A 12883-nucleotide genomic window follows, 5' to 3' on the forward strand; every position below is an offset into this window, starting at 1 on the left:
AGGCTTAAGAGTTTAAAAACAAAGAGGGGGGGAATACTTTAATTAATCAGGAAAATCTTCCACTGAAACTTAATTTTTCGACCTGCACTCCAACAAAATGCAGCATGGCTTTCCTGTGCCGTGGTTGCTTCCACCGGACCAGTATTTAAGATGAGCTATCTCTTCCGTGGTTTTTTCTGGTTGTTGTTTGGTAGCTTCAGCTGGTAAAGAATCTGCCTGCAATGCAGACACCCCAGTTTGTTCCTGGGTCAGGAAGATTCCCCTGGAGAAGGGATAAGCTACCCACTCCAGTATTCTTGGGCTTCCCTGGTGGCTCAGAATCTGCCTGCAGTGCGTTCGACCCCTAGCTTGGGAAGATCCCCTGGAGGAGGCACAGCAACCCACTCCAGTATTCTCGCCTGGAGAATTCCATGGACAGAGAAGCCTGGCGGGCTACAATCCACAGGGTCACAAAGTGTCAGACACAACTGAGTGACTAACACACAGACACACATCTTTTTAGTTGTCTCCATTATTTGAGATCTAGTTTCAGGGTTTTTTTTGTTTATAAGGTTAGCTAAAACTCTAATTTACCAATTCATTTAATTTTACTAAGAGCCACAAAAGCCAAATTTCAACAAAATTGTGACTGAAGGCATCATTACAATCTTAACTACACTCATCTTCAGCGAGAAGTATAAAATAACTTTCAGTATCACTTAATTCTAAGAACAGTAAAATGGAATTTCAAACTTTTATAAAATGCTGATTTTATAAAAGTATTTTTTTTAATGAAGAGAACTAAGAAAAGGCTAAAATTCATCATCTAAGATACTATTTTGTCTTAAGATGGTGCCTAAAATAAAAGGCAAGGACCTAATAGCTGAATCAGCTGATTTTATCCTAAATAAGATTCAGTTCCATTAAAATTAGTATAGGTTATCATGTAATATTACATATTGGCAATCTATTAGGCTGCCTAAAAATTTCTACCTCTGAAACTTGTATTTAATAGCTCTGTGTTCTAGCTACAATATCCTAAAAGCTAAAGTTTTTTTTAGGAGAGAAAACTTACTCATCCCTAAAACGTCAGTATACATTTAGTGAAATCACTTTGGGTTGTGAACAAAGATTTTATAAATATCTTAAATTTTTTTCAGCATAGTACCATTTGTTCTGGTCTTCCCAGGTGGCTCAGCAGTAAAGAATCAACCTGGCAATGCAGGAGACGCAGGTTCGATCTCTGGGTCCAGAAGATCCCTGGAGGAGGAAATGGCAACCCACTCCAAATATTCTTGCCTGAGAAACCCCATGGACAGAGGAGCTTGGCGGGCTACAGTCCATGGGGTCACCAAGAGTCGGACATGACTGAGCATGCACGAACCATTTGTTCTAATTATGTCCACGGAGCAGTTTCTAAAGAAAATGTATTTATAGTTATTCATTGACTCCATTAGTTTAACTTCTGAAAGATCTCAAGAAGGTAACTTAGTATCTTGACATGTTTATTGTGACAGCTGCCAGACACATTTTACAAAGCAGACCTTTTCTAACATAAGACTAGTTGATACTTCGAAAATAAATTGCCCACAATCACAGAATTATTATATTACTAGACTCTCATCCATATCTGTTCTTAATTCCCAAGTTCTTTTAAACTACACTATACACTGTAACCCAATTTTTAACATTTTTCAAATTCCACTACCCACAATATTTAAATTTCATTGTTTTCAAGGACTTAGGTTAACTCCTCTACGTGAGGTTTTTAGGTTCAAGCACTAAATGTCATCCCTAAAAAAGTTTAAAATTCTCAGCCTAAATTTTTAAAATTCCCAGCATTCCACAATGCTAAAAAGACAAAGAGATATTTTCATTATCCCTAAGTACTGCCTCACAAAACACTTACTAGGCAAAGGAAAATATAGCATACATCATCCACCATTTTAACCAAGTGTTCAAAGTAACTCCAGTCACGGGACAAATAAACATCATGCCCAGCCAACAAAACACAAGAACACTGTGATGTTCCTGTCCAAAAGGCACTGGACAAAGCAGAGCTGAGAGTCATTTTATGAAATGACTGCTCTGTAACCTTCAAAAAGGTCAAGGGCATGAACATCAAAGACAGAGGAACCGCTCTACAGTGAAGTATATTATAGAGATGGGACAACTGGATGCAAAGTGTGATACTGGGGATTCCCTAGTGGTTCAGTGGTTAGGACTCTGAGCTTTTACTGCCGAGGCCACAGTTCAATCCCTGGACAGAGAGCTCAGTGTGCTGCTGGACTAGGCCCTTTGCTACATACAATGAGTGGTGTTTGCCAAAACATGAATGGGCTTGCAGGATGAAGGGTATGTGGGAAATTTTTGTTTGTTTGCTCTTCTTATAATTATTTTGTTTAAAGTGTTTCAAAATAATTTTTAAAATATTTCATGTATATTAATTAAAACACAGCCACTAATTAAAATTCCTCCTACTTTTGCCTGACTTCAAAGGGGTTCTAACTTTTTTGCTTTTGCAGTCACAAGTGGAGTATTAAAACTGGGAAAGTGAAGGATGTTACACTGTGATTACTGATTAGAATTTGTCCCCATCAGCTAAATAAAATTGGATTTTTTTTTTTTTTTTGGCTTCTTGCATTTTAAGGAAGGAGCGATTAGAATTTCATGTCAAAAGTATAAACACACACACAACTTTATCTAAAGACTGTCAGAAGAAACTTCTACAGACTATGTATCAATCAAATGGTGTATCAGGGTCTTTCAGTTTCAACAGTACTGTGTTTGGGTTTGAGACCAGGTCCTCCATCCAGTTCTGCAGTCAGCACTCATGACACACTGGTTAATTCAAGGTGGACCAAGGCTGATTTTTAAGTCAAGGCTTTTAAGTTTTTATAGTAGGCTACGCTTACATTTTAAGATGTGTTAAGTTGCTTTGGTTGTGTCCGACTCTGCGACCCTATGGACTGTAGCCTGCCAGGCTCCTCTATCCATGGGATTTTCCAGGTAAGAATACTGGAGTGGGTTGCCATTTCCTCCTCCAGGGGATCTTCCCGACCCATGGATGGAACTCAAATCTCTTGTCTCCTTCATCGGCAGGCAGGTTCTTTACCACTAGTGTAAATTATTAATTTCTGTGGAAATAAAGTTTGTAATTTTATCAGTAAACATCAAGCAATCTCTCAAGACAAAACAAAATACATTGCAAAGGTTAGGATTTGAAATGATCTCCAAGTGTTTACTTTCATACTTAAAACATTATACCCTCTCCACCCTATTTCCAAAAAACTGTTGAGACAGCTAACAAAAATAGTCAAATTTTTTTCTTTTTTAAAAAGCCAGAGGGGACTTCTCAGATGGTCCAGTGGTTAAGAACCCACCTTTCTATGCAGGGGACATGGGTTCAAGCCCTGGTTAGAGAACTAAGATCCCACATACTGGAGCAACTAAGCCCACACACTGCAACTAAGACCCTTTGCAGCCAAATGAATACATAAATATTTAAAAACAGAAAAGCCAGGGGACTTCCCAGGTGGTCCAGTTGTTAAAGGCTCCAAGCAGGTCTGAGTTTGATCCCTGCTCAGGGAACTAAGATCCTACAGGCCTCATGATGGAGTCAAATAAGTAAAATAATAAAAACTAGAAAAAAAAAAAAAAAACAGGTGAAGGAAAGAATGATAAAATAATTAAAAGAAGTCAGGGAAAGTGGATCTTTCCCAATAGTGGATTACAAGTTCAATACTGAGTTTCACAGTATCCAGAACACTGTCTTTGCAAAACAAACACACACCTTATCAACTATTCAGGAAAATCCACAACTTTTCTTAGCACTAGTTTGAAATTTTTCACACATGTATAAAGTATACTTTTACACTGATAGTCCAGAGTTTTTTAAAAGGAGCAGCTTTCTCTACCAATATACAAAGAATGTACTCCTTTTACTTTACGTCAAGTTTAAAAAACATTTGGTTTACTTGTTAAACTGGCTCACTTGTTTTTTTCTAACTTTGTATGAATTGGAGGAGGAAATGAAAATCAAGTAACTGGCGTAAAAGCTCCATCTTTTCTCTTTTTAATGTATTGTCCACAGAAAGCAGGCAACAGAGCCAAGCAATTATGAACGGCAGCTTTGGAATGAGGCCAAAATTCTGAATTAAAGGCCTAGCTCCAATATTAGATATGGCTGGCTGTGGGATTCTTTAATCCCAAATCTCCTAGTCTGGAAATGACAATAAATACGTGAACTTAACTCACAAGGTTCCTATCAGAATCTGTCAAGTACCTGACAGAGTGCTAAACATAAGCATTCAATAAACTGAATAAGCACTTAATTTTAAATTTAATTAAATCACTTATTCCTAAAATACACATATATGGGGACTTGTCCAGACTCTGCGCTTCCACTGCAGTGGCGGGCCTGGGTTTGATTCCTAGTGGGGAAACTAAGATTCCACACAGCAAACTAAGATCTGTGCAGCAAAGCCAAATAAAACAAATCAGTCAAATCCCTAGAGACAGAAAGTAAAACGGTGAGTGCAGGGGCTGCAAGGAAGAGGGAATGGGTTAATGGGCAACTTCAGTTTAGGAAGATGAAAAAGTCCTGGAGCTGGACTTTATGATGGCTGCTCAACCCGGTGACTGCACAAACTGCACTTAACACTGCTTTGTCGTATGTCTATTTTACCACCATTTTTTTAAAAATCACTATCAGGAACTATCTGAAAGAACGAGGTTTTCATGGTGGAAATAGCCGACACAAATTCTTCACAAAGGGACAAACTCATTTCTCAGCAGTTTTCTCTGCTATTGAAAGATCTGTTCAGATCCATCTAAATTCTGCCCCAAGGAAATCAATAAAAAGAAAAGGCAACGATCCAGCAATCCCACTAAGCATACACACAAAAAGCTTGAAAACTATTTTGAAAGCTCAAAATACTTGTACAGCAATGTTCATGTTGCAACACTGTAATGCCCAAAAGGTAGAAACAATCTGAATGTCCATCAACAGATGAACAGAAAACAAAATGTGGAGTACCACGCAATGCGGCACTGTTCAGCCACTTTAAAAAAGCAATGACGTTCTGATACACACAACACAGATGAAGCCTGAAAATATTACTCCAAGTAAAACAGCCAGACCCAAAAGGACAGGACTGCATGATTCCACTTACATGACAATCTACAAGAAGCAAATTCACAGAGAATAAAAGTAAATGAAGAGATTTCCAGGAACTCCGGGGAAGAAGGCCTTCTATCTGGGGCAATGAGAAAGATTTTAGAAACAGTGGTGATGGTTATAGAATGCTGTGACTGTAATTAAAGGCACTGAATTTAAAAGGCTTAAAAATGCTTTAAATGGAAAAAAAGAAAAAGAACAGGAGAAAAGTGGGAAGCTAACAATTTCCCTGAACCCCTTTAGGCACTTTTCAAACTAATCCCAGCACTAGGGTCAATCTCTTTGCACTTTCCTTCCTTATAAAGTGGGCATTTTACATGCTGTCACCCTCCCCTTTGTCAAATTATCATTTCAATAAAGTAATCTAAGTGGTTTCAAGACTGAGGCCAAGAATACTTTTTAATTTTAGTGCAGTTCCACTATCTCATTTTCTTTAAGTATATTTTGGTCTGAAAATTCAATTGAGACAAAACTCTGTTCACATTTACGTTATAGTCAATACTAAGAGCTTTTTCTAAATACATCAAATTCTTAATAATGAATAAGATATAAGCAGTTTTCTCAGGTATCATTTAACTGTCAGTTTCTAGTGAAAACACGAAGGTGAGTGAGACCTGACCACAATTAAGACAGGTAAACTTTTCTTACCTTCTTTAATTGCCCACTAACAACAAAGAAATTCCAATTGCCCTTCAACACATTTATGAGTTTCTGTCTCAAATATAACAGCCCAGGGCAGGGGTGGGGTGGGGGGAAGGTACTGCTTTGAAAACTTGTATGATAGCTGAAGAAAATTGGTGGAGGGATTCTGTGTTGGGTAAGCAGTTCTAAAGGCTATTTTCCAATTTTAAGTTTACTAATTACAAGGCAGACATTAATCTCCATTATGGAAATTCACATTATAGATAGCTGTCTACTAACCAGGGCTCACTTTAACCAGATGCCCCAAATAGGACCAAACACTTGCCTACGCTCTGACCCTACAGTCACACCAGAATACAACCACATACAGGTTTCCCTGGTGCCGCAGATGAGAAAAGATCTGCCTGCAGTGCAGGAGACCGGGGTTCAATCCCTGGGTCGGGAAGAGGCCCTGGAGATGGAAATGGCAACCCACTCCACAATTCTCACCTACGAACTCCCATGCACAATCACAGACAGTACTTTAAGCTGGGGAACGGGTGATGTATTTCCTTTGCCATCCTACAAAGACAAAAACACTTTGTCAGAGGGGGAAAATCCCTGAAGAACAATTCTTGCCCTCACAGAATTTACATTCTCCAGAGTCTATGGAGATTAACCTTGTAATCAATATAACAAGGACTGGTATCACATGCAGTTTTTATTTCCTTTGGAAATTCAATTTCTATAAAGTATTAAACATAGTATTTAATTTTAATTCATTCAATCTTCAGAACAACCCTAAAAGAGAAACAGTTTCTATTATCATCATCCTTTTGATACATAGGGAACATAGGGAAACTGGGATACAAAGATGTGAAAGGGAATTAATTGTTCAAGGTAACACAGATGGGAGTAATTTCAGAACCTATGTCGATAGGCACCCACTAAGCCATACTGTCTCACTCGGCCGTAAATTCATTTTGCCTCTGAAGTTACACTTTTTAAATAAGCGAATTCTTTTAAAGTCCTCCATAATTTTTCAATTTACAACCAAGGAACATGAGTCAATCTGCCATCAACTCTGACAATCCCTATGCAACTTTTTCTTACTTTCCCACTAGGTCAAAGTGGGAAAAAGCAGAGGAGTAGCGACAGAAACAGGCATGGAGTATGAAGGCGAGGACTGCAGAAACAAAGAGGAAAAAAAAGAAAAAACAAAAATGGGAAAACTGCATCTGGGAACATTCCTGTAAAGGAAAGCCAAGAAAGAAGAAAATGCTAAAGGAAGAAAAGAAAGAACAGAAAAAGAATATTAAGATGCATTCAGTACTTCTGATTTATACACCTAATTTTTTCCAGTATTATATACACACATTCTCTCAAATACTAATTCTTAGTTTTACTACCCCCACACAAGTAGCCTCAGCTACACATTGGTTAATCGAGCATTGTTCTTCATATTGGGGTTTCCCCTGTGGCTCAGCTGGTAAAGAATCCGCCTGCAATGCGGGAGACCTAGGTTCGATCCCTGGGTTGGGGAAGGCTACCCACTCCAGTATTCTGGCCTGGAGAATTCCATGGACTGTAGAGTCCATGGGGTCACAAAGTGACCGACACAACTGAACGACTTTCACTTCACATTCTTCACACTGCCATACTGCCACTTAAGCTCACTGATTACAAGGAAACCCAACTCTACAATTATAATGAACAACTGATTAATTACATTTCCTACCTTCTTTTAGTAACAATGAATAAGCTTCTCAAATAAATGGAGACAACTTTTGAAGAAAAAAGGTACCAATGTAAGGACCTTTAGTAAACTGCTATTAAAAATTTCTTGGTAATTATCTTTCAGGTGTGTGCGTGTGTATTCAGCTCTGTCTGCCTCTTTGCGACCCCATGACTGTAGCCCACCAGGCTCCTCTGTCCATGGGCTTTTCCTGGCAAGAATACTGGAGTAGGTTGCCATTTCCTTCTCCAGAGGATCTTCCCGACCTAGGGGCTGAATCAAGTTTTTGTCTCTAGCATTAGCAGGTGAATTCTTTACCTCCAGGCCACCTGGGAAGCCCTTATCTTTCAGGTAGATTACCTCTAATACATTTCAGCAAAGGTGAAATATTAATACTATTCTCAAAGAGAATTAAATCACCAACAATTCTTCAAAAAAATGCTTTCCCTTAGACATACATAAAAATCACTTGATGAGCATCTGTTTAAGCCACTAAGACAATTTCATGTTAGTTACACCACAGCAGTTTTGTGAAGAGACTGCAATATTTGAAAAATTCATATTTTCAAAGAAGAATGAAACATGATAGAATTTAATTAGGTGGAATGCAAGGTAAATAGCTGGTCACCAGTAATAACAAAAAAAGGTGAAGTGTTTGGAACTTTTTCAGTGTTTTGATTTACTTGAGCAGAGACTTTGTCTTTTATATTTTATGTTTTGGAACACACCATCGATCTAAGGATCATCCAAATAAAATGATAGAACATTACTAGAAACTAATCCCACTCCCCTTATCTAACTTAAGATTACTTTCCCAAAACAGAAATCCATTATACTAAAATTTAAAATCATTGTCACAAAGACTTGTGCCCCAAGACAATGAAAGCCAAAGCCTATGCTTCAATGACAAAGTCTTTTAGTCACTTTCTTAGAAGTTAGTCAAATCATTGGTACATGGAACTGGGGGTGGGGGGAAGAATTGGGGAGTTCCAGCTGCTCTGCCTGCCAAGTTAAACAAAAATTCTTAACTCCCTGTTTGCCAAGTAATCTATAGTAAGCAGTCTGAATTACTTTGATTCTTTAAGACCTCGTTTTAAAGTAAGGAAAAGCATGCACCTAGAATAAACTCCCCTCACAACTTAATTTCATACTAGAGTGAATAGTTCTCACAGCGTTCCTCCTCAGAGCAGCAGCCTTAGCATCAACAGCGAACTAGACAGAAATGCAAATTCTCCGGCCCATCCCAGACTTGCAGCATCAGAACGTCTGGGGTGGGGCCCAGCAATTGTGTTTTAACAAGCCCCGCAGGGGATGCTTGGATTCTGAGAACCAATGGCCTAAGGGCTAAGAGTCATAAAAGTTCAAGGTTTTCTGGCTTGGTGACCAACAGGTAATCACCCAGCTTCTCTAGACTTCTCTTTTAAACAGTGGAATTAGGGGGTGTTATGAATATTAAATAAGAAAACCACTTTAAGTTTCTAAGAGCGATGCCTGACATATAAAAACATTACTCAAGCACTAACTGCCGCTACCAATATGAGCTTTGACGGTTGTAAACTGGAAGGGGGATAAAGACAAAGACAGAAAAGGTTTAATCCCTAACTCTCCAGGAGTTTAAACCTAGTGACCAGGCCAAGGCACGTGTACACAAAGCAGAACCAACCAAACTCCAAGAGGAAATAAAGAGGGGCAAACGGGCTGACCGTAAGAAGAAGCAACAAATTCTGACCCAACATTATAAGAGAAGGCTTTAAAGAAGTGACTGCATATGAGCAATAAGAGTTCCACCGCCTCAAAGGAACAAAAAGTCATTCCAGCCTACAGGTGTGAGCCAAGATCACAAGAAGCAAGCGAAACGAAAAGTGCACGGTAGCAGATTGCAGTGGCTGGAAAACGGACCAGGAAAAAATATGCTGTAGGACATAGAATCGGTCACCCCAAATCCCGGGGCTTAGCTGGGGGTGGGGTAGGATTTGGAGGCGTGGCTAAGACCCGGCCTCCGCCCGGCACTCTAATGCACACGCTCGTCTGCAAACTAAGTTCCCCTTTTGTTTTCTGAGCACCCAGAGACCACTTTTACGCACAGCGGCCTATCAAGCCATTGTCTGCAGCAAAGTTGAACGCAAGAAGCTGAGAAGCGTGCCCGGAGGCCCGCATTCCGAGGAGTGGGCGCCACTCCAACTAGACCCTACGTCTGAACATTCTCAGACACCAACAAGCGCAAAACCATGAACACTTTAAAAAAAAAAAAAACGTTTTATTAAAAGGCAAAATTTGGATAAGCACAAAGTCGGGAGTAACGAGGGCAGGGGGGTTTGTTTTGGGGGTTTGTTTGTTTTTTGTCTTCTTCTCTGAATCCCCTCTGGATACTGGCCGAATCCCGATGGCTTATTTTCCCAAGCTTGCAGGCTGAGGTTTTCCTTCCGGTCATTGTGCTTATTTCCCCCAAAGAGCAAGGCCCCGCTGGGGCAGGCGCGCCGGCCCGGCCCCGGGACAAAGCCCACTCCCGGGCTCCACCTGGGCGCGGGCAGGGGCGGGGAGGGGCGGCGCTCCGCGGCCAGCCCGCCGGCCGCAGTTACCAGGCAGCGCGGCACCGCCCACCCCCGCCGCCCGCCGGCCAATCCGGCGCGTCTGCTGCCCGGGCGCACGAGCCCCGGAGACACCAGTCCGAGCGCGACCCCACGGCTGGGGCCTGGCACCGAGCGCGCACCCGCACCTCCCGAGCCGGCCAATCAGCGGGCCGGGCATGCGCAGCCCGCAGGCTCGCTCGATCGCTCGCGCGCGGGGCCCTCACGCGTGAGGCGCCCCCCCCGCCGCCACACGCCGCGCCGGTGCGCGCGCCCCTCCCCCATGCACCCAGGCGCGCGCGTCAACTGTCGTCCCCCGCGACCGCGTCTGCTCCTGCCCCACCCCCAACGCCGGCGGCCCGGGGCTGGTGGGGGGGCGGGATGGGCCCCCCCCAACACGGCCGCCGACGGTCCCCACAACCCCCCCCCCGCTGTCCGTGCAGTCCCCCCCGCGGAGGGAGGGGGCGAGTCTCAAAAGCCCACTCGAGATGGCAACCGGGGTGGGGTGGCGGGGAGCAGGGATGAGGCGACGGGGACTCACCCGAGTGCAGCCGCCTCCAGGCAGCGCCGGGGCCGGGGGGCGCCGAAGGGAAGAGAATGTGGGCCGCGCGCGCGCGAGCTGTGGCCGCGGCGGAGCAGCCTGGGGTTGAGACGGACCGATGAGCGGGCAGGAGGTGAGAGGGCGAGGGGGCCCGAGCGTCTCGGCCGAGCTCCTGTCACCGCCGCATGGCCGCCCTTGGCAGGGCCTCGCTCAGCGCCTAGATCCTCTCACAGGGGAACCGAGGGATAGGCCGGGGTAACCGCTGCAGGCGGGCGGCCACGGCTAGAGAGCGCGTGCGGGGAAGCGGGGGGGCGATCGGTGGCCCCTTTTCTCTGCTCTCCGAGCTTCTCTCTCTCACCCTCCTCCTCCTCTTTTTTTTTTTTTTTTTTTGTTCCTAGAAGGCGCGCTGCGCGTGCGCACCCGCAGCACCGCCCAGCGGGAGTTGTAGTCTCTGATTCGTCCCCATCAACGTGACGGCGGGGGGCGCTGGACTACGACTCCCAGGAAGCCTCGCGCCGACCAGCCCGGAGCCAGAGGACGCGGCGAGCTCGGCGCCCGGCCCTCTCGGGCAAGGACTGTCAATGGAGGCGCGGGTGGTGGGAGCGAGGAACATGGCTGCACCTGGGGCCTGCGCGGCTGCCCGAGTGGGGGAGGGGAGCGGGGACGCAGGGATGAAAATCCAGGCCGAGTCGGCTCCTTTGCCAGGCTTCAGCCGGCCGCAGCCACGGTCCCATCGCTCGCGCTCACTCTTGCATCCGAGATTCCCTGCAAGTTGAGAGGCTGGAATACAGCAAAAGCCGGGGAGCCCCAGGCCGGCCTGCCGCCTTCCCTGCTTCGCCAAGGGACTTCCTCCGCCCTGCACCACCCTCCGGGACACAAAGAACTCCTGTTAGTTTTTAAAGCTTGCCTCGAGAGACTCTTGCCGCAACTTTGGACTGGGCGAGGGAAGGGCACCATTCTGTTTTTATTTACCCCTCCACCTCCAGGCTTTGCTCACTTTTCACTCGACATGTAGAAGGAAACTTAAGACGGAAAAGCCATGGAGGGCGAGCAGAAAACGTGATTTGCAGCCCGTTTTGTTCTGTCAACCGCTAAGCAATTTTCCTCAAACCCCACCCCCCGGTATTTTTTTTTTTTTTTTTGCATCTCAACTTTCATTAGCTTGCGAATTTCGAAAATGGTGAGATATTACTGTTCACCCCAAGTTAGAAGTTTAAAAAACTCGAGGCCAGAGATTTTAGATGTTTATGTAAAAACACAAAATCGGGTGATTATGTGATGTTTCTCCCTGCCGGAGATTCGGGCCACGCCAGCCATCCTCCCCCCTCCCCCTCCTCCTCGGTAGGTGGCGACCACGGCGCTTTTTCCAGCCTTTGTCGCTCGCAAGAAAACTTTCCGAGCAGCTAGTCTTTTGATGTAGGGCCAAGACCTTTCCTTTGAATTTGGGTTCGCAGATTAGCCTTCCCCGTATTCTTCCGTAGACCGCACCCATAAAGCCTCATCCAGAATGTCCATGTTGGATTTCTTTTAAAATAGATGGAGAATTTAAAGATCCCTGCGAAGCAATCCAATTCCAGAAGACGGCTATATTTTCCCGATTTCCCCTGCAATCTTTTACTGTCATTTTGTCCTCGATTAATTCAATTAGGACTCTTTCTTTGTCAAGTTTCTGCACAGCATTTAGTTTTTCGTAAGAACAATTTTCTTTTTGCATTCATACTTCATTAACATTTTGGAATATTTAAATTCCATCTTCCCAATATCAAGTACAACTGACGTACTTAGGGATAAACATTAACTCTTGAGAAGCCTACAATTCAGCTGGTAATAGCAACCACCACAGGAGCTGCAAACTCAGCTGCTGTGAGCATCAGTTGAGGATGTTTTATGGAGAGATAGGAACCCTGCGGGCTTACCTGGTGGCTCAGACGGTATAGAATCCGCCTGCAATGCAAGGGGGTCCAGGGTTTAATCCCTGGGTTGGAAAGATCTCTGGAGAAGGGAATGGCTAAAGCGTCTGCCTGCAATGCGGGAGACCTGGATTCAATCCCTGGGTGGGGAAGATCCCCTGGAGAAGGAAATGGCAACCCACTCCAGTATTCTTGCCTGGGAAATCCCATGGACAGAGAAGCCTGGTAGGGTACAGTCCATGGGGTCGCAAAGAGTTGGACACGGCTAAGCAACTTCACTTCACTTCACTTCACCCACTCCTGTATTCCTGCCTGGAGAATTCCATGGACAGAAAAGCCTGGTGAGCTTCA

At 44.2% G+C, this 12883-nt stretch overlaps 1 protein-coding gene across 11 annotated transcripts in view; it reads right to left on the reverse strand.

Annotated features, from left to right (window-relative positions):
- GTF2I (general transcription factor IIi) overlaps positions 1–10977 on the reverse strand; it is an 81714-nt gene extending 70737 nt beyond the window's left edge. For 7 of the 11 annotated variants that reach the window (XR_009492793.1, XM_005225178.5, XM_005225176.5 and 4 more), the window contains exon 1: positions 10623–10977. The gene's annotated coding sequence lies outside the window, so the exon portion shown is untranslated. Of the gene's footprint in view, positions 1–6289; positions 6362–10622 lie in introns of all 11 variants that reach the window. The other 4 variants (XM_024984996.2, XM_024984995.2, XM_015460484.3 and 1 more) reach the window with 2 other exon arrangements.
- Between the last annotated feature and the right edge of the window lie 1906 nt (positions 10978–12883).

This window comes from Bos taurus, chromosome 25, assembly GCF_002263795.3.
Source record: "Bos taurus isolate L1 Dominette 01449 registration number 42190680 breed Hereford chromosome 25, ARS-UCD2.0, whole genome shotgun sequence".
NCBI classification, from domain to species: domain Eukaryota; kingdom Metazoa; phylum Chordata; class Mammalia; order Artiodactyla; family Bovidae; genus Bos; species Bos taurus.